This window comes from Mirounga leonina, unplaced genomic scaffold (assembly GCF_011800145.1).
Source record: "Mirounga leonina isolate KUSES-001 unplaced genomic scaffold, KU_Mleo_1.0 Mir_107, whole genome shotgun sequence".
NCBI classification, from domain to species: domain Eukaryota; kingdom Metazoa; phylum Chordata; class Mammalia; order Carnivora; family Phocidae; genus Mirounga; species Mirounga leonina.
Window position 1 is genome coordinate 1,513,372 of NW_023270233.1, and position 22,584 is coordinate 1,535,955.

The 22,584-nt window shown below is 34.8% G+C and overlaps 1 pseudogene; it reads left to right on the forward strand.

Moving 5' to 3' along the window:
- Nucleotides 1–15,276: 15,276 nt before the first annotated feature.
- Nucleotides 15,277–22,074, forward strand: LOC118018556 (annotated as a pseudogene).
- The last annotated feature ends 510 nt before the right edge of the window (nt 22,075–22,584 follow it).

Consider the following 22,584-nt stretch of genomic DNA (forward strand, 5'->3'; position numbering starts at 1 on the left):
CAGTTTGATGAGGAGGAAAATTGGCACACTGCACCTCAACGAGGCAGGAGCACATATAAGATAGGCACCAGCAAATGCTGCAAGAGGACGTGTTCTATAATTCTACTTGCAACAAATATCATTCTGGCTCAAAAGCTATACTGGTTGCCAGGGGATGTTTAATATTCCAGTGTGCACTGAGTCCTCACAAGGTTAAGATTTTGGTCTGCCAAAATCTTTAACATAATATTGGATGGTCTCATTCAATTGAGTCTAGGCACACAGATGATATTTTGAAAGGGGTTTGCAGGGCACTAGAAAACTTGGTAAAATGCTCCATGAATGCCTTTGAAATAAATGGATAGAGAGAGAACTCTAAAAGGTCAAAACTTAATCCACTGATCTCATCTATTAAGGTGTGGAGAACCAGGGACTGAGAACTGCAATCTTCCTCAGCCCCTTCAACCATATCACATGGGCATTTCCAACTCTCTTAATTTGTGAGGCTGAGTTTAAATTGATGGTCTTCTGGGAAAGTTAATTGGAATGTCATTTTTTATAGGTCAGACAAATACCTTACATACTGGTTTTCGCACCACAGGATAAGATCATCCATTGCATAGAGAATATGCCAAACTGTGGAACCAAAATCCTACAGTATTATTTTAGTATGTACAGGCAGCTGGGTTGCAAACACCACACTATAATTAACATATTTGCTCAAAAATAGTTCATCTGTTTAGGCTGAATAAATACGTGCATAATATACTCTAAAAAAATTAGAGTCTGAATTTCTTGCATTGAATCAGTGGGCCCTGTTAATGATACTTCCAGTGTGTTCTCCTCCGGCCTGACTTCACTGCATTGGGTACCCATTTTCCACCTGCTTAAAGAACCTTATAATACTGTTTGTCACATTGTTTTGTAATTTTTGTATACTGGCTTGTCTCTTCTCTTAACTGAAAACTCTTGGAGAATAGTAATCTTATTCGCATGTACATCCCTAGGACATTATCAGTATCTGGCTCAGAGTTAAGTTTAAAGTTAATGTATTTTGACTGAATCAGTAAAATAGGGAACACATGTGAATATAATTATCGTCACTAGTGGAACGTCTGTTGACTTTTGATCTTCCCGGTGATGCAGCTGCCTCACGTGGCCACTTGGTAACTTGGGTTTTCCTGATCAACATGGAAATAAACTCAGAGTAAGAGGACAGCTACTATTTTCCCCCTCTTTGTTAGATTCACACTCACTCTGAATTACTGGTTATCTAATGTTGTTTTGAAATAATCTTACCTGTTGGAATTTTCCCTGCCTAACCCTAACCTTGGATATAAACCTCAGATTTAAGACCTTAAATTTCAGTTTATCATATATACTGGGGAGTCCCTGTGCGCCTTATTAACTGGCTGCTTCCCTGAGAAGCTGCTGACTAAGCCCACTTAGGCTGTCCAAACTTAGCCCCTGAACTGTGTCTGCCTCCAAATATGCTTAACATAAATTATTAACATGATGACCAAGGATTTTGCTTTTTAAATTTTGTGCATTGTCTTTATGCCATGAAACACCTAGGAATTATATATGCTGGCATCATGAAAAGCCAACCACATATAAGTGAGACTTTATGGTATTTGTTCTGTGACTGGCTTATTTCACTTACATGTTATCACAAGTTCATAATGCTATAATCTACATAAGTGTGCAGATATCTCCCTGAGATAGTGATTTCATTTTCTTTGGAGATATATTGCACTGTGATCCGAATGTTTGTGTCCTCCCCAAAGTCATATCTTGAAATCCTAACCCCTAAAGTTGATGGTATTATTAGGTGGGGCCTTTAGGAGGTGATTAGGTCATAAGGGTAGAGCCTTCATGAATATGATTATTTCCCTTTTAAAAGGGACCCTACAGAGACCCTTAATTCTTTCTATTCTGCGTGGGGATAAAGTGAGAAGTCTGAACCTGGAAGGGGGCCCTCCACACTGGCATCCTGATCTCAGACTTCTGGCTTCTAGGATGGTGAGAAATAAAGGTTTGTTGTTTCTAAGTCATCCAGTGTGTGATATTTTGCCCAAAGACAAACCCAGAAGTGGAATTGCTGTGTCATATGGAAGCTCTATTTTTACTTTTTTGAGAACCCTCCATACTGTTTTGCACAGTGATTACACCACTTTTCATTCCCACTGAGTGTGCACAAGGGTTCCCTTTTCTCCACAGCATCACCAACACTTGTCATATTTTGTCTTTTTGATAATAGCCATTCTAACAGGTGTGAGATGATATCTCATTTTGGCTTTGATTTGCATTTCCCTGATGATTGGTGATACGGGGCATCTTTTCATACACTTGCTGGCCATCTATATGTCTTCCTTGGAAAAACGTTTATTCAGGTCTTTATCCCACTAATAGAAGCAGAGAATAGAGTAGTCATTGCCAAGGGTTTGGGCATGGGGAAAATAGTGAAATGTTGGTCAAAGATTACAAGTTCAAGTATGCAAGGTGAATAAGTTCTGGAGATCTAATGCACAGCATAGTGACTATGGTTAAGGGTACTACTGTACCCTTGAAATTTGCAAAATAAGAATAAATCTTAATTGTTCTCACCAAGGGAAAAAAATTTGCAAAATAAGAATAAATCTTAATTGTTCTCACCAAGGGAAAAAAAGTTACATCCAAAAATGTATATATATGTATATGAAATGATGGACATTTGATTAACTTGATTATGGTGATCATTTCACATTATATATGTATATCAAACATTATATCAAAACATCATGTGTACACCTTAAATGTATACAATTTTTATTCATCAATTACACCTCAAATAAAACAGGGGGAAAAGCCCTGACAATCATCTGGTCATCCATTTGACAACAAAACATGTAGGCACACTAATCCATCTTGGTCTTTTTAAATTTTTTTTTCAGGGAGTAATATTTGCTTGGAAGGTATTCTTTGATCTTTATATGAAAATTCCTGTTGCACACAAGATTAATATTCTATCCCCTTTTTAGATAAACTGAGACTCTGGATGGAAGTTGTGTGTGATCTAACACTATGTAAAGCCTGGACAAAAATCCAACCTTACTTTCTCCTTAAGAGTCCTCCAAGACCCACAAATAATATCCCACCTCAAAAAAATAACTTAACTTTTTTTTATTAATTCCATTTGAGTCACAAGAAGTGCTATATTATTCATATTGTTCTTAAATGGATGTTGTGATAATTTGAGCGGATTTCTATATAGTAGCAAAAACTTAGGTGCATGATAAGAAATATAAAGGCTTTTGTGTATAATTTGTCAAGCTATTGTGTTGTGAAAAAGTGGAAAAGGCTTTTGGAAATACTTATCTAAAAAAAATCTGACATGTATAACCTTGTCCCTGTTGTATGTGGCATGGTTTGTATATATAAAAGGCCTCCTATTAGATGTTTCATAGCTCATTTTGGGCTACTCTTATAGTAGAAGCTTATCTTTATATTTTTATCCATTCTCTCATTTCCCTTAGAAATCTGTGCAGTTTCTTTTCCAGAAAAATACCATCTGGTTTGATAAACTAATGAAGCTATATCATAACAGGCCTCTTGATAGAGAGGCATAATAAACATTTATTTAAACTTATGTCATAAAGACAAAACAAATGTCATATTTAAAAAAGTACAAGATGACCTTTGGAACAAGGCTAACAATCTCATACCAAGATGCGTAGTGATATAGCTAACATTATGTCTCATTTGTCATGATCTACAACCACACAAATGATACTTGTATTCGAAAAGGTCAGGATGGATGATGTGATTGCTTAGTAAGATTAACACCACTACAATTTAAATTAGATATTTTACAATCGCATTGCTGGAATTGTTTAATGGTCACTGGGGACAATTGATGATATTTGCATCTGAAATTTTCTAAAATTATCACAGCCATGTGTAATTATCTATGATTCAGAGTGGTGAAGATGTTAGGTCTCAGAACTTTTCTTCTGGGTCATATCTTGGGCCTACATTAAAATATCTTTGGGCCCAACTCTACAGAACTCGCACAGTCCATGCTTTAATTGTGTGTCTTAACTTTTAAAATATTATGATAAACTCATCTTCCAGTCGATTGTTAAAAATTTAGGATCTGCGGTGGGCAAACTTTTTCTGTAAAGCACTAGTTAATACATAGTACATAGTACACTAGCTTTGTGTGTTGTTCATGTCTATAGTTATAATGGGAAATACACAAAGAAATGTGTGTATCTGTGTTCCAAAAGAACTTTATTTACAAAACCAATAGTGGCTGAATGGGCTGTGTTTTGACTCCTGATGGAATAGCAGAGTTCTACATTGTGATAGATAAAAATTACTCTAAAATTTTAATGTGCAAATTACCAAATAATCTACTGTGAAAAATGTTATTCATTGGGCTTTCCTGGAAGGAAAGGCAGTCCCTCCTTGTTATCTTCAGTGTTGCCTGGGATATATGTGATGCTAATAACAGGAAAAGAGTGAACAGTAATAGGCGCAGATTTCAATCCCAGAACTGAGAAAGTAAAGATCAATATAGAATCTCATAAATATATCTATGAAACCAAATAATTTAAAAGCACATATAAATCAAGTAAAGTCATATATTAGGGCTTGTGTGTGTTTAAATTGACTAATATCCTTCAATTATAAACACATTTTTTAATTTCAAGTTTATTTATCCAATGAGAAAGAATAAAAAAAAGAAGAAAGCCTTGGTTAGTTGATGCACGTGATGTGTGATGACAATCTACTGTTTTGTTAATTACAATAGGATAAGAGGAGCTTTTAAATTTCTACCTCTGAAAGAAGTTAAACAATCATAAAATTGTACAGATGAATTCTCATGTCATTCAGTCCAAATTCTTTATTTTATAGATGCCCAGGTGACTACTACTGAAGGATTCAGAGCATGTTCTCCAAATCTTGAGTTGGTAATCTTTTCAAAACATGATTTAAAACTATCTTATTTTCTTGTAGAAAACATCACAGTACATGGTGATAAAGTACATAAAATCTTTAACATTAGGAGAATTCAAAAATCCTACCTACATTCCCAATGATCCCTTAGGCAGGTTTTCAATGCTTTACCCAGGGTTTATAAAGTTTATGCATTTGCTAAAACACTGAGGTTAAAATGGATCAATCTCTCTTTAGAGAGTAAAAATCCAAGAAATAAAACCGGGAGGAATCTTACTGATAAACAAAAACAACAGTGTACATGATTACTTTATGAAAAATATATATGTAAAAATGAAAACATAAAAAAAGCTGGGTTACCAAATAAACAATTCAACAGCAAAATAAATCTAATAACCTGATTTTAAAATGGGCAAAGGATCTGAATAGATATTTCTCCAAATAAGACAAACAGGTACATGAAAATTTGCTCAACATCACTAATCATCAAGGAAATGGAAATAGAAACCACAATGAGATATCACCTCACCCTGTTAGGATGGCTACTATAAAAAATAAAGAAAGAAAGAAAACAAGCATACACTAGACTGTAGAGACATTGGAGTCCTTGTACACTATTGGTAGGAATGCAAAATAGTATAGCTACTATTGAAAACAATATGGAAGTTCCTCAAAAAATTTTTAAAAAAAATAGAATTACCATATGATTCAACAATCCTACTTCTGGGTGTTTATCCAAACAATTTAAAGAGATAGTAGCTCTCCATCTTCAGTATAGCACTATTCACAATCTGAATGGATAAAGAAAATGTAATATAAACATATAATAGAATATTATTCAGCCAAAAACAAGAAAAAGGAAACTACCATTTGTGACAGGACGGATGTATCTCGAAAACATTATGCGAGGTGAAATAAGTCATTCCCAGAAAGAAAAATAATGCATAATTCCCCTTGTAAGAGGTATCTACAATAGGCAAATTCATAGAGTCATAGAGTGGGATGATGGTTCTCAGAGGTTGGGAGAAGGGGAAGTGGGGAGTGGCTAATCAAAGGTATAAAGTTTCAGTTACAGCAAGATAAATAAGCTCTAGAAATCATCTGTACAACAGTATATCTACAGTCAATAATACTTAATTGTACACTTAAAAATGTGTTAAGAGAGTAGATCTCATGTTGTGTTCTTACCAAAATGAAATATTTTTTTAAATGAAGTTACCAGATAAATATATCTGTTTTACAATGAATGATACATAGAATGTATACTCTTTAAAGTGGTTAGACTTTGAGCTATTTAAATATACTTAAAAGATAAATTGATACATAAGACTAGGTCCAAATATGCAGTGTAACATTATCATTGATATATAAAATATAACCTGTTATATAGTGTCAGATGTTTCTTTTAGTCCATTTTTATCAAAATTTTTTCAATTCATGTCTTTCTTCGAAAAATATAGATATCTTATTACTTACCTGAATTGTTTGTGGAAATAATTACTTATTTAAAATCCCTTACTGTTTTTCACAGTGGCTGTACCAATTTACATTCCCATCAACAGTGCATGAGAGTTCCTTTTTCTCCATATCCTCACCAATACTTCCTGTCCTTCTGGTTTTGACCTTACTGACAGGTATAAGAGGATACCTCATTGTGGTTTTGATTTGTATTTCCCTGATGATTAACGATGCTGAGCATCTTTTCATGTGTCTGCTGGCTATCTGTATGTCTTCTTTGGGAAAATGTCTATCAGGTCTTCTACTCATTTTTTAATCATATTTTTGTTTGTGTGTGTTGAATTGTGTAAGTTCTTTATATATTTTGGATATTAACACCTTATCAGATATATCATTTGCAAATATCATCTCCCATTCAGCAGGTTTCCCTTTTGTTTTGCTGATGGTTTCCTTTGCTGTGCAAAAGCTTTTTATTTTGATGTAGTCCCAATAGTTTATTTTTATTTTTGTTTCTCTTGCCTTAGGAGACATAGCTAGAAAAATGTTGCTATGGCCAATGTCAGGGAAATTATCACCCATGTTCTTTTCTAGGATTTCCAGTTATGAAATGAATAAGACACAAGAATAAAGGGCCCAGCATAAAGAATATGGTCAGTGATATTGTAATAGTGTTGTATGGTGACAGATGGTCACTCTACTTGTGGTGGCCATAGCATAATATATAGAGAAGTTGAATCATTATATTGTATACCTGAAACTAGTGTAACATTGTGTTTCAACTATACTAAAATAAGAAAAATAAGTAAAATGCCCTAAATATTATTTTCCTTCAACTCAAACATTCATCTCTAGATCTTTTCTGCTCTTAAGAGGTATAACTATGTAGGAGATGGTTTCCTTAGGGATGAAATTCATTGATTTAGTTGATGGGACAATAAGTAAATTAAGGAGAGCCTTAGGATATAAGATTAATTTACAGAATTCAATGGTATTTCTGTGTACCAACAACAAAAATGGAAATAAATTACAATTATTTAAAAATAATTAAAATATTTAACATTAGATACTTAGGAGCAAATTTAATGAAGAGTATTCAATATTCCTTCACTAAGAATTACAAAATATTACTGAAAGAATTTGAAGAAGATCCAAATAAAATATAAACATGTAATGTGTTCATTGATTAGAAGACTCAGGGTATTTGAGACATGCATTCTCCTCAGTAAGGATACAAAGAAGTTGCCTCAATATGGATACAAAGAAAGTGCCATCAAAATACCAGCAGCTTTGTAAAGATGTGGATGTGCATGTGTGTATTTGTGTGCATGCACTGCACACATCTGAAAATTCACATGGTAATTAAAAAATGTATTTGGAAATGCAAAGGACATAAAATAGTGAAGAGCAAAGATGGAGAAATTAAACTACCTGGTTTCAAGACTTAAAGTAATTAAAATTGTGATCAAAAGAACAGACTGTAGTCAAGAAATAGACCCACACGTACATATGTCATTTAATCTTTAACAAAGGCAAAAATATAATTAAATGTTTAATGTTTAGTATTTTCAATAAATGATGCTCTACAACTGGATATATATCTATGGAAAGAACCTAATCTTGACCCCTGCCTAACACCATATTCAAAAAACCAAAAACCAAAAACCAAAATGAAACAAAACAAAAAGATTGGAATAAATTCTGGACATAAAGAAAAGTAAATTACATTGAAATTTAAATCTTCTAAAGATTTATCTTCCTCAAAAAACACTATAAAGAAGAAAAGGAGTAAGCCACAGACTGGGAAAATATATTCATAGTTCATATATCAAACAAAAGTGTTTTAAACATAACATAAAAATAACCCTAATAATTCAAAAATAAAATCGACAAGTTTTCAGATGTGTGAAAAAGACTTGAAAAGACATTTCAAAAAAGATTTATGAATATCCAATAAGCTCTTAGAAGTAAGCTTAACATAATTTGTAATCAGAGAAGTGCAAATTTAAAACACTTTGATAATGTCACTAGAAACTCACTGGATTGGCTAAATTTAAGAGGACTGACCATACCAATTCTTGGTGAGGATGTGGAGCAAATGAGACTCTCGTGGATTGCTGCTCAGACTGTAAAATGGTACAAACACTTTGGAAATGAATTTTGGCAGATTGTACAAAGTTAGAACACTTATCATGTGAGCTACCAATTCCACTTCTAGTATTTTCCTGAGAAAATATTTTCCATACAAATATTTTACATGAATTTCATGGAAGCTTTACTTACAACAACCATTAGCTGGTAATAGAAATGTTCATCATCGGCAATATATTGAAAGAATGCCAGATAGTCTCACCATTGTTGCATACCCAAAGCATCATTCTAGGCAAAATGTGGTCAGGTGGTTGCCTGCAGGGGAGGATGGTTGAGATTGAATATAAAGTGGTACAGTGAAGCTTTCTGGAATGGTGGAATGGCTATAAATATCAAGTGGAGTGGTGGTTAAACATTTACATTAGTCAAAACTCATCGGATTATATACTTAAAATAATGTGCAATTAAAAAATAGTGTTAGGTATAAATTATATCCATATAAATGCTAGAGAAAATGTAGATTAAATGTTATGTAACTTTGACATAAGGAAAATTTTATAACTATGTCTTAAAATTCAAATACCAAAAAAAAAAAAAAAAGAATTGGCAATTTGCACTTCATGAAACTCTAAAAAGGAAAGCAATTCTTGCAGGGGTGCCTGGGTGGTGCAGTCAGTTAAGCCTCCAAGTTTTGGTTTCAGCTATTGTTCTGAGAGGGTCATGCGATCGAACCTCGGATTGGCTGTGCTCAGCACGGAGTTTGCATGACTTTCTCTCTCCCTCTCCCTCTGCTCTTCCACCACCCTCAAACAAATAAATAAACCTTAAGCAAACAAACAAACAAAGCATTGCAGACAGGAGCATCATGAGCAAAGTAAATAAGAACTAGAGAAAAATAATTATTTTAATGGTTAATCTCTTTCTGTGTATCCATTTATCCATTCACCGCTTTCTGTCATCTACTTAGTATAAATATAAATTTTATATAGATGTAATCAGAGTGTTCACAAATAAATATCTAAAATGGTTCTTTATCACATAAAAGATTGTCAACTTTACTTAAAAAGAAAATAATTTCAAATTAAACTATGCAGAGATATAACTTCTCCTCTATCACATTGGCAGGAGTCCCAAAATTTGAAAACATATTTATGTTGCTATGGAGAATAGACACTCAGATTGCTGTGAGAAATGCAAACTCACACAACAGCTATGGAAGTGAATTTGGAAATACCTGATAAAATTACCTATACATTTAAGCTTTGATACAGTGATCCCACAAACAGGAAATCTTTCCTGTAGGTATATTCACAAAAATATGGAAAGGCATTTGCAGAAGGCTCTTCATTGTAGTTTTTCTGTGCTAGCAAAAATGAAAAGCAGCCTAAATGTTCATCGATAAGGAACAGTGTGAATACAGTGCTATCCAAATTCTATGGAGTAGTCTCCATAGAATAAGATTAAAAAAAATATATAGAAAAGTAGAAAAATTCCTTATCATGTGTTACTATTGCTTATATTTTAAAATATAAGAAATAATAAAATTCTTAACTATTTACTTGCATAAGAAAGGAAAAAATAGGGAGTAGAAGCCACAGAGCCTATATTTCTCTAAATATACATTAATTTTTGAATTTGACTTTATGACTTGTAAACACATATATGTATGGATAGATAAAACTATATAGAATATTTATGACTTCAAAGTCAAATACAGGGGCGCCCGGGTGGCTCAGTCAGTTAAGCGTCTGCCTTTGGCTCAGGTCATGAGCCCAGGGTCCTAGGATGGAGCCCCATATCGGGCTCCCTGCTCAGCAGAGCCTGCTTCCCCCTTCTCCTCTGTCCCAGCGGTTCTTGCTCCCTTTTTCTTTTTTTCTTTTTTTAATAAATTTTATGTATTTATTCGTCAGCGAGAGAGAGAGAGAGAGAGCACAAGCAGGGGGAACAGCAGGCAGAGGGAGAAGCAGGCTCCCCGCTGAGCAAGGAGCCTGATGCAAGACTCGATTCCAGGACCCCGGGATGATGGCCCGAGCCCAAGGCAGATGCTTAACCTACTGAGCCACCCAGGCATCCCTCTTACTCTCTTTCGCTATGCAAAATAAATAAAGCCTTAAAAAATTTAAAAAAATGTCAAATACAGATATAGAAATTAAATATGAAAAAAATTAATTGACTTTTAATATTAAAACCAAAATGAAATAATTATTCTGTGAATCAAGATGGTAGATAGCCCCAGAAAATAATATTTCAAATAATTTTAAAATATAGTAATTTGTACACTTCTTACTAGGAGCTATTATAAGAAAAAATAACTGAAAAAAAAAAGTATTTAAACATTTACTTGGCTCTTTTAAATCCTTTGCACTTCCAAATAAGTGTTTTTAATTATCATACTTGCACATGTGCACATACACACAAAGACACACTGCTGCTGGGATTTTGATGGTATTTCATTTTTTCTTTATCTTTCACTATATTAATGTCTTCTTACATAAGTAAATTTAAAATATTCAAATTATTTAAAAACCATTCATTGTTTCAGTAATATTTATCATAAATTTAGTAATTCAAAGCACCGTTATCATCATTAGAGAGAACAGATGCAAACTAAATCGAACACATTAAATATAAAACCCTATCCTCCTAAATTTAATCTGGAGATATAAATACGAATTTAAGGTATATTTTCTCTAAAACAAACACACAAATGGTAGCAAAAAACACCCATAAACCAGACTGTGGTACTGAAAACTACTTCCCTCACAAAATACCAATGATCCCTGGAAAAATGGCTAATTCCAAGAATGGGAGAAACATGCAAGATACGTCTGGAATATGGTGAGTCAGAATGCAAGATAACTATCAAAATCTAGTGAGGCTATTTCAAAACGACCCACAAGAAATGCAAAGAGACTACTACTGGCCAAAAATAGGACTATTTGGGAAACAATGAAAATAATATTCTTAGATTAAATCATATCAAATACATTTAAATTTATATTTAACTATATATAAACTATTTATAATCACAGGGCAAAATAACCTCATTTGTTACTTTCCTGAAAAATAGTAATTACTGGAGGAAAAGTCAAGTTTTTACCCTATCTGTGTTATATGAAACCTTACCTCAGGATATTCAAATAGTTAAGGGAAAAATTATTATTATTTTTTTTAAAGATTTTATTTATTTATTTGAGACAGAGAGGATGAGAGAGAGAGAGCACATGAGAGGGGGGAGGGTCAGAGGCAGAAGCAGGCTCCCTGCCGAGCAGGGAGCTGGATGTGGGACTCGATCCAGGGACTCGATCCCGGGACTCCAGGATCATGACCTGAGCCGAAGGCAGTCGCTTAACCAACTGAGCCACCCAGGCGCCTGGGAAAAATTATTTTTTACAGAGAAATTTCACATAATAAATTAAGAAAAATGATTGAATTAATATATCACAATTTTGCAAACCCAGCAAAATAATGTAATGACAACAACATGGTTTCTTTTTTTATTCATTTTTTTAAATTTAAATTCAATTAATTAACATATATGTGTATTAGTTTCAGAGGTCGTGTTCAGTGATTCATCAGTTGTATATAACACCCAGTGCTCATTACGTCTCGTGCCCTCACTCAGTTACGCCATCCCCCCATCCAAAATGGTTTCTTTGATGACAACAAAAAAGATATATGGAAATCAAAAAGTAAGGAGTAAAAAAATGAGATTTAAAAAGACAGGGACGCCTGGATGGCTCATCCGGGTAAGCCTCTGACTTTGGCTGAGGTCATGGTCTCAGGGTCCTGGGATCAAGCCCCCCATTGGGCTCCCTGCTTAGTGGGGAACCTGCTTCTCCCTCTCCCTCTGCCGCTCCCCACCCCCGTTGTGCTCTCTTTCTCTGTTTCACTCCCTCTTGCTCTATCTCAAATAAATAGACTTAAAGAAAATGATAAGATCTTGTTTAGATCCTGATTCAAACAATCCACTTTTGAGACAGCCAGGGAAACCTGAATCTTCACTGATTGCGGAGGTTAGCAATGATTGTTTAGTTTTTTTTTAAGATATGGTTATGGCATCATTTTTATGTTTTTGTTAAAGTCTAATCTTTTAGAGATAGAATTGAACTATTCACAGTTGAAATGAAATGGAAGCCTAGGGTCTACTTAAACATAATACCTTGCCAGGGAGGAGAAGGAATGGTTAAAGAAGTATAGATGAGGGGCGCCTGGTCAGCTCAGTCTGTTAAGCGTCTGCCTTCTGCTCATGTCATGATCTCAGGGTGATGGGATTGAGTCCCGCATTGGGCTTCCTGCTCAGCGGGGAGTCTGCTTCTCCCTCTACTTTTCCCCCCTGCTCATGATGTCTCGCATTCTCTCTCTCACTTTTTCTCTCAAATAAAAAAATAAAATCTTAAAAAAAAAAGAAGTATAGATGAGGCATGACTGGCCATGGGATAATAATTATTGAAACTGAATGATGTGTCCATTGTGATGAAGGACCCTACTGTATTCTCTCTCTATTTGTACATACTTGAAATTTCCCAAAATATTTCTTTTTTTAAAGATTTTATTTATTTATTTATTTATTTATTTATTTATTTATTTATTTATTTATTTGAGAGAGAGAGAGAGCATGTGGGGGGGAGAAAGAGGGACAAGAAGACTCTGCACTGAGTGAGGAACTTGACATGGGGCTTGTCTCACGATCCTGAGATCATGACCTGAGCCAAAACCAAGAGCTGGATGCTCAATCAACTGAGCCACCCAGGTGCCCCTTCCCAAAGTATTTCTTATTCTCTCTCCTTTAAGATAGAATAGTCTCCTCCCTAGTACCAAACTCTATAGATAGGCATGTAGCTCAAATGTGCTAGTTTTCTATGATAACATATAATTTGCTTCATCATAATTGATTTTATATAATTTAATTTCAACATTCTTTATCTTTCTGGCCGTATTCCAGTTTTTACAAGAATGTAGTGTACTAGAAAGAACAAGTGCTTTGGATTCAGACAGATCTGGGTATGAATCATGGCTTTAACTTTCTAGCTATCTGATTGATTTTGCAGTTTACTTCATCCCTGAACCTCTGTGTGCCATCTGTGTAATGACCATATAACAAATGAAAGGTTGTATGTATTTTAGCAAGATTTCCTAGCCTAAATTCACCTTTGGTTTCAGAAAAATCTGAGAACATATGTGTTTTAGTCAGTTTGAGCTGCTGTTATCAAAATACCATAGACTGGTTGGCTTAAACAATATACCTTTTTTTTTTTTTTTTCCACATTTCCAGAGCCTGGGAAGTTCTACAGCTATATGCCAGTAGATTTGATTCTTGGTGAAGGCCCTCTTCCCAGATTGTGGATTGCTGATGGCCACCTTCTACTGTATCCTCACATGGTGGAAAAAGGAAACTCATATTTTTTCTTCCTCTTTTTATAAAGCGCTCCACCTTAGTGACCTCATCTAAACCTAATTACTTTCCAAAGGCCCCACAGCCTGTGCCATCCCATTAGAGATTAGGGCTTCAACATAGGAATATTGGAGGGACATAGCAGTTCAGTACATAAAAGTATGGAAAATGGAATAGTAGTACATCCAATAGTAATTCCCTTGCAATGAAGGGTTTGAAGCCTCTGATAAAAGAACATGTTCTTTGGGGAGAAAGAATCAGACATGCCAGTAAGGCCAATTAGGGTGACTGGTTGCTGAAGAAGATGGAATTTGTGATTCTGAGAAGAGTGGCAGTATATTGAGAAGTCTACACCTCCACCATTCATTGGACAAATGTTTAAGTAATAACATGATCACAGAAAGAGTGATTTAACTGGAAATACTCTCTGATCATGGAGCACGAGAGATATTCTTTTGAGACTTCTATAAAACTGTAACATGAAATGAACAGAGAGGAAATTCTTTCCACTTTGAAGCAAGATAGCTGGCAGTCAGATACCTTGAGGATATTGATGCAATTATAAAGAGTGATGGTAGAAAGGGGTCGCTAAATTAATCTCATGGTTTTGTCATTTATTTCACTAAAAATTAGATATTTTGTACCTATTATATATCCATTATATTTGTAGGCACAGTGGTGATTTTGGCAGGGTAGAAATATGAAGACAAATCTGATTTCAACCTGCAGAAGCTTACTATTTTATCTGTTATTTTAAAATATTATATCACACTTGAGAAATATTTCTTTTAATGTCAAGAGCAAACAAGGATATGTTACTGAAGGTACTAGCTAAATAATTTAGAAAGAGAAAGCAATATAATGTATAAACATTTTTAAAAGTTGAGATACAATTATCATTAGTTTCCAATGATATGATTGTGTGCCTAAAATTCTAAAAATAATTATATGTAAAAATAGCAGTACAAAAAATAAGATAATTTAGTGAAGTGGCTAGGTATAAAGTTAATATGCTGAAAATAGCAGCCTTCATGATTAGAAATCAGAATCAGGAGTTATGATGGAAAACAAGATAATTTAATGTACTTAGGAGTGAACTTAAGAAGAAAAGCAGAGGGGCATCTGGGTGGCTCAGTTAGTTAAGTGTCTGCTTTAGGCTCAGGTCATGATCCTGGGGTCCTGGGATCGAGCCCCACATTGAGCCCCACATCAGGCTCCCTGTTCAGTGGGGAGCCTGCTTCTCCTTCTGCCTCTGCCTCTCTCTCTCTGTCTCTCATGAATAAATAAATTTTAAAAATCTTTAAAAAAGAAGAAAAGCAGGAAATCTATATGAAGAAGACTGTAAAATAATAATAAAGGGCAAGAAAAAAAATCATCATGGAAATGGAAGAGCTTAGAGAGGGAGCTAAAGCTCCATGCGTGTGGTCATATATATGATTATTATATTACTCCAGTTCTCCAGAGAAACAGAAACAATAGAATGTGTGCCTAAACAGGAGATTTATTTTAAGGAATTGGATCATGTGATTATACAGGTTGATGAGTACAAAATATACATTGTGAGCTGGCAGCCTAGAGATCCAGGAGAACCAGTGGAGCAGATGAAGTCCATCATCCATTTTCTAGAGAATTCCCTCACACTTGGGAGGTTTGCCTTTTTGTTCCATGCATGACTTCAACTGATTGGATGAGGCCCATCCACGCTAGGGAGAACGATCTGCTCAACCCAAATTTCACCAATTTAAACATTAACTTCATCCAAAAAACACCTACTAAGTTGACAAATAAAATTAACCATCACAACGATTTTCTCATTTTTTGAGTTTTCCTTTTTCCAGCATTGTTGAGATATACTTGACATATAATATTGTGTAAATTTAAGGTGTACCATATGTTGAATTGATGCACTTAAATATTGTGAAGTGATTACATCTCTTGGGTTAACTGACACCTTGTATCACCTCACAGAATCACCTTTTTTTTATGCTACGAGTTACTCTTGTAGCAACTTTCAAGTATACGATACAGTCTTGTTAACTGTAGTCACCACACTGTGTATTAGATACCTAAAATTTATCCATGTTATAACTAAAAGCTCTACCCTTTGATCATCATTTCCTCATTTCCCCCACCCTCAGCCCTGACAACTACCGTTTTACTCTCTGTTTCTAGGAGTTGTTTTTTTTTTTTTTTAATCTTAAAAAAGTTTGTTTACCAACATGACTTAAAAACAACTTTCAGTACATCTTGTTTAATAATTGAAATAGTAGTTCTTTTAAAAGATGGGAACACAAATGTTGTGCGGAAAAGTACGATGAAAATGGAAGTCATTGGAAGAGTCTCCCAGGAAAGTTATTTATAAAGGAAGAGGCTTTCACTGTCATGTCATTTCACATATCCCTACCTAAAATGAAGATGACCTGGTGGTGGTAAAGCGGATATTATGCAACCACGAGGGGACAGGACAAAGAATAGAAACCACAATCCTAAGATGACTGAGCAGAAGTGTTGATGGTACCATGTTACTGTATATTCTCCAGTCACCATATCAGCCCCAGATTAAATACTTCTCAGTTCTTGCTACATAAGAAAAATTAAAATCAATTTAGATAAGATCATTATTTAGATTTTCTGTTACATTCAGACAGGTTTATTTCTAATTTAGAAAGAATGCATCATCTTGTTTTATCTTATTTAGTTAGCACAATTGTCATCAATTTTCCCTTCTGCCTCCTCATCCCCATTGTCCCTTAGGATGTTTCCTTTCACTCCAAGCCATGGGTCAGGTCCCTCTGGTAAATAAGGGAATGACTTCAGAGTTTGTCTCCCTGCATGTTTAAGGCAAACCTGGACTTATTTCGGTAGTATTCTTTTGATAAAAGATTTGTAAATTCATATAAACATTTTTACAGTTTATAACAGGAATATTCCTCTAGCTCTTTTATAGAGTCTGGAGTGATGTGCATTGTTCTCATCTGTTCTTCTGCTAAAATTTTCTCCTGGCTGTAATTCAGCTAGACCAACATAGCATAGCTATTTTTAGGTGGAATTGCTTTTATGTGATTTTTTTTTCTTCTTTTTACAGTGAATACATGTCCAAAGAAACTAATTTTTAGGAAGTTTCACAGATTTTTCTCTTAGCTTAAGAATAGATGGCAGCAATTCAGAGAATGAGAGAAACTAAAGTATTGCACATTTTCCAACAGAAGAAATCATAATAAAAAATTGGTTATGAGCAGAAACATTGTTTCTTGCCTCTTAATTATCTAAGTCCAAATCCAGTTAAAAATATCTTGCCCGCTTTATTTTTTATTCCTTATTTTTTAATCCAGAGAATAATTAATGTTCTAATATGACATAAAGAAAGACTGCTGTCCTATATTTTTTTGAAGGAATGAAAGCTGAAAACAGGGTGTGAAAATGATTTATTTACCTTGGTTCAAGGTAAAATTGCTTTAATTTTTCAGCTGCATTGCTGCAGTAATTTAAAAGCCTGAGCATGTCTCTCAGTATCATTAAAACAAAACTGGAATTAATACACAGCCCACTCAATCCATACCATAAAGCAGTCAAGGAAATGCTGATGGTGGTTGAGCTATTGATGGTTAGGTTTTATAAACTAATGAACTATATGTCAACAATAATGCTGATAATGAATTGATGATGCTATGCTTAAACAAAGAAAAGGGCTTGCCTAAAAGATTTGCTATTTGAGAAATCATCATTTCTTTTATTTCATGCCTAAAACGTGGGTATGGGTGGGGAAATAGTACCCCTGAGAGGAGATATTGTCACATCGGTAACCTCAGATGTGAAATGTGTCACCCAGACAGAATACTTGGGTTCTACAAAAAGCACTGTTAGAACATACCATTTTCTAGTGGGGATGTGTTTATTTTAAGTTCTCAGCACTATAGACAGAGTTCCATCTCTGCAAAACTGTCTGTCTTTTTATTTTTGTAAGGAACCTCGTATTGTTTTGTACCAGCTCTTTAAGGTGTGTGTACGTGTGTGTATGTGTGTGTGTGTGCGCGCGCAACCCAGTAATTTCAATTCTAGGTAGATAACTTTAGACACCCTGGCATATGTGTACAGAAGACATGAGCAAGAATGTTCATGGCAGCATTTTTTGTAATACCTAAAAAAGTGGAAACAACCTAAATGTTATCGATATTAGATTGAGTCAATGGATATTCATACATTCGTTCAGTGAATTGTATGTACAGTGAAAATGAATCAACCAGCCATATGTGTCAGCTGTGATGAATCCTAAAAGTGTAATATTAAGAAAAGGAGGCAAGTTAAGTTTTAAACCTTATGATATGTTCTCAAATACCTAAAGTTCAAAAGCAGACAGTACTAAACAATATAACTCAAAAGAGTGCTCAACATAAATTTAAGGAGAGCAGTTGCTTCTGGGGAGCAATTCTAAGGGGCATGATGAAAGATGGGTAGAAAAATTTTCCCAAGTACAGTAAATATTCAGTTTTTTAACTTGTTTGGTGGAAACAGAAATGTTTCTTATATGCAAAAGGAAAATTATGTATAAAATGTAAAACACTGTTTTCAGCTCTCTTTTCTTGAGCATTAACTCATGATGCCGTGAAATAAATTTTCACAAAGTACCATATATTACTATTGTCCTATTTTATATAAAGGCAAACTTAGGCACATATTAACCTGGCCAAGTCACAGGGAGTGAACTACCCAAGGAACACAGCTGGCACATTTCAGAACTGGGTTCCAGATCTTGGTAATTTGAGGGCAGAGCAAATGCTCTTAATGCCATGATTATAGACCCTCTGCATGTGTTGCCTTATTTAAGCACATACATGATTTTGATGTTGTTGCAATCATATTATATCCGGCATTTTATGTAATATTGCATTCAGGGAAGTAGTCTCTGTCATTACTACCTTTTGAAAATATACATATTGGGGCGCATGGGTGGCTCAGTCGGTTAAGCGGCTGCCTTCGGCTCAGGTCATGATCCCAGAGTCTCGGGATCACGTCCTGCATCGGGCTCCCTGCTCAGTAGGGAGCCTGCTTCTCCCTCTCCCTCTGGCTGCCTCTCTGCCTACTTGTACTCTCTCTCTCTATCAAATAAATAAATAAAAATATTTAAAAAAAAGAAAATATACATATTAATGGTTACATAATATTTTATCCTGTCCTGCCGTACTTTATTTAAACAACTTGATTGTTTATTTCCAATGTCTCAATATAATATTATTTCAGAGACATCCTTGAATATAGCCTTTATTTTTATAAAGTAATTTGCAGAAATGTGATCACAGTAAAACATAGAAACATAATTTTAAAATATTCTAATGGCTCTCTAAAGAGTCTGTATCAACGATACTTTTACTAGCTATTTATGAGAGAACAAGCATTTTGAAAATTTGACATATCGTGATCATATAATATTACCGTTTTTACTGTACACATTCACATTCAATAAACAATGACTTTAGATTTTTTATATTCTTATTAATAAACGGTTTCCCTTTCTTTTGATATCTTTGACTTTTTTCTATAGATATGTTAACATTTGTGTTAATATTTGGTAAGATAATTTTCTATTAAAAAGATAACTAGTTCTTTGTCATAAGAGTCTAAGTGTTTTGCTATTATACATACACTTAATTTTATTTCTGAACTAAAGTGTTTTTATATTATTTAAAAATCTATGTGGCTTTAAAAGAATTTTAACATGTTAAGGAAACATTTTCCTCCACAGAAGTCCATATATAGACACATTTTTTCCCTTTTCTTTATATTTTTTTAAATTATAAATTCAGATATAAGATGAGAATGTCATTTTTTCTATATTATATCTTAAACTTTCAGCAATATTTGACTATTATTCTATTTAATTAATTTGGATATTTTAAAACTTATGCCTATGTATTTTATGTACAATGATCAATTTCTGGGCTGTCATTCTTTTCCACTATTTTCTCTATCAATTCTTGCCCCATTCATTTCTAAATCATTGACTCATCTATCAATTTTTGTATCAGTACTAGATTGTTTTTTTTAACACATGGGTAAGGCAAATCATAATTCTTCTTGTAGAAGATTCTAGATTTTGAGACTCTTCACCACTACAAATTTAGTAGCATCATCAATTTCTTGGACCATTGACATGACAACCTCATCGGTTTATTCATTTCTGCACTGCCCTCCGTTGTCGATTCTCCCCACCTAGCAGTCAGAGTGATCCTTGAAAAAGTCAATCACATTTCTCAGTTTAAATATTCTGGCAACTTTTACCTCATTTTAAAATTTAAGATTTTATTGATTTATTTATTTGAGAGAGAGAGTGAGAGAGAGAAAGAGCACAAGAGGGGGGAGTGGGAGAGGGAGAAGCAGACTCCCTGCTGAGCAGGTAGCCCGATGCAGGACTCGATTCCCGGGACTCCAGGATCATGACGTGAGCTGAGGGCAGTCGCTTAACCAACTGAGCCACCCACGCGCCCTCATTTTAAAATTTAAACTATTCATGGACACATCTTCATGGGATCTGGCCACCCCACCTTGGCCCCGTTTTTGGACCAAATTCTCCATTTCTCTCAGTTTATGCTAGTCACTGCGGCCTTCTTTGTATTCTAGTGACAAACTAAGTATACTTCTTTCTATACCGAATGCAGTTGAAATTTCATATTATTTTTAGTGTTTCCATGTTTATGTCAAATAGTAATTTGAAGGAGAATAAGCCAGTCACTGCTAGCTCTTTTAGTACATTTTAATTGGAAAATACTTCGCAAAATTTATAGATCTTAAAACGATGTTGGCATCAATTAAAAATAATACTACTGCTCTTTCCCAGTTTCTAAATGCACTAAATGTGAAACAAATTTGTAAACAAATAAATCAAAACTGAAGCCCCTGGACAAAAACTGATCATAAAAATGCTATGGGACTTGGGAATGACTGCATGCCCATTTGATAATCAGGGGCAGGAGAAGCTCAGAAATATGCCTCAGCCAAGAGTTTTGGAGAAATTAACTACGCTATGCTCCTCACCCTCAATTTCATTATGGCAAAACCAATAACAAGAACACATGCAATAGTCATATCCTGTCCGTGAATGACACTGTGGATTAAGGAGAAGTCATTAACTAGTCCAAACACTTAGAACTTCGTTTTTCTTATTAATCGTCAAAGCAACTTAAAGATACAGGAAAAGTAAATTATTATCAGGCTTTGTTTATGGGTGAAAAGTGTAACAAAAAATTTTTCTATGCATCAAGTATCTTTATTGGGCATAAATTTTCCTAAGCAAAATCTCAGCTTTTAAGAAACATTCTTTCTATTTTTTTATTTTAATTAACTGAAATTCATTTGTAATTCCAGCCTTTATTCCACCAGAAGAAAGTAATCTAATCTAAGTTAATAGAGTTATTTTTTGTGTATCCAAGGATCCACTCTCACAACATTCCCTTTCCTAGGGATCAAATATACTTTCCTAGTAAGAGTGGATTGCCAAGAGGGCATTTATCATCACTACCCATGATAGTGGGCATTCGCTTGGCATCCAAGTTCCCATCAGTTCTCAATTCATGAGGCCAGGCAGATCAAAGCTGTAATCTTCGGATTTAACTACATGGCCACTTTAGACCTTGTATGTTTTCAGTTCTTTTGATGGCCCGGTAGAGGCATGAGAAGTGATATGTAACATCAAAAGCTAATACTTAGCCTTTCCGGTGCCGGTGTCCCAGATGGAGTTGTAGTGGTTTAGCTGGAGGAGAACCACGACTAACAGCGAAGGAACGCACTTTCATTGCCATCAAGCCTGATGGCTACAGCGCAGCCTCGTGGGAGAGATCATCAAGCATTTTCAGCAAAAGGAATTTCACCTTATTGCTATGAAATTAATTCAGGCTTCTGGAGACCTTCTCAAGGAACACTACATTGTCCCGAAGGACTGTGTATTCTTTGCCGGCCTGGTAAAGTACATGCAATCAGGGCCTGTGGTTGCCATATCCTGGGAGGGGCTGAATGTGTTGAGGACAGGCCGAGTGATGCTCAGGGACCCCAACCCTGCAGACTCTAAGCCTGGACCACCCATGGGGACTTTTGCATCCAAGTTGGCAGGAACATTGTCCATGGTAGTGATTGTGTGGAGTGCAGAGGAGATTGGCTTGTGGTTCAGCCTGAGGAGCTGGTGGATTACGTAGAGCTGTGCTCAGAACTAGATCTATGAGTGACAAAAGAGCAGACCTCAGTGCTTTGCCTCCTACATTCCCTTTCCTTCCCATAGGCAGGGGGCCAGGCTCCAGCAAATCCAGTTATTCTTGAGAACTTTCTTATAATCTGGAGAGGAACTCTGGGAATACTCCCTGTACAGTATTATGTGCTACATCAGATTAAACATTTCTTCCCAACGTAAAAAAAAGCTACTACTTGATAAATTTGGGTTTTTTTAAATTTTTACAAAGCATGTTACATTGCTTGGATGAACTAATCCTGTCTGGAGGGAAATAAATAAAAAGAAAAAAAAAATATTGAGAATGAAAAAGAAACACATCAGTATATAGTCTCATTTTTAAATTAAACTCTGAAGTAAATAAAATGAAAGATGAAAACTCCTGCTTTCTAATTTGTAGTTTATTGCATTGAATAAAACTAGCTTCATTGAAATATAGATGGCCAGAATGTTACCTGAACCCTAGTCCTACTTGCTATCTTTTGAATCTATCTAATCTATCTATCATCTA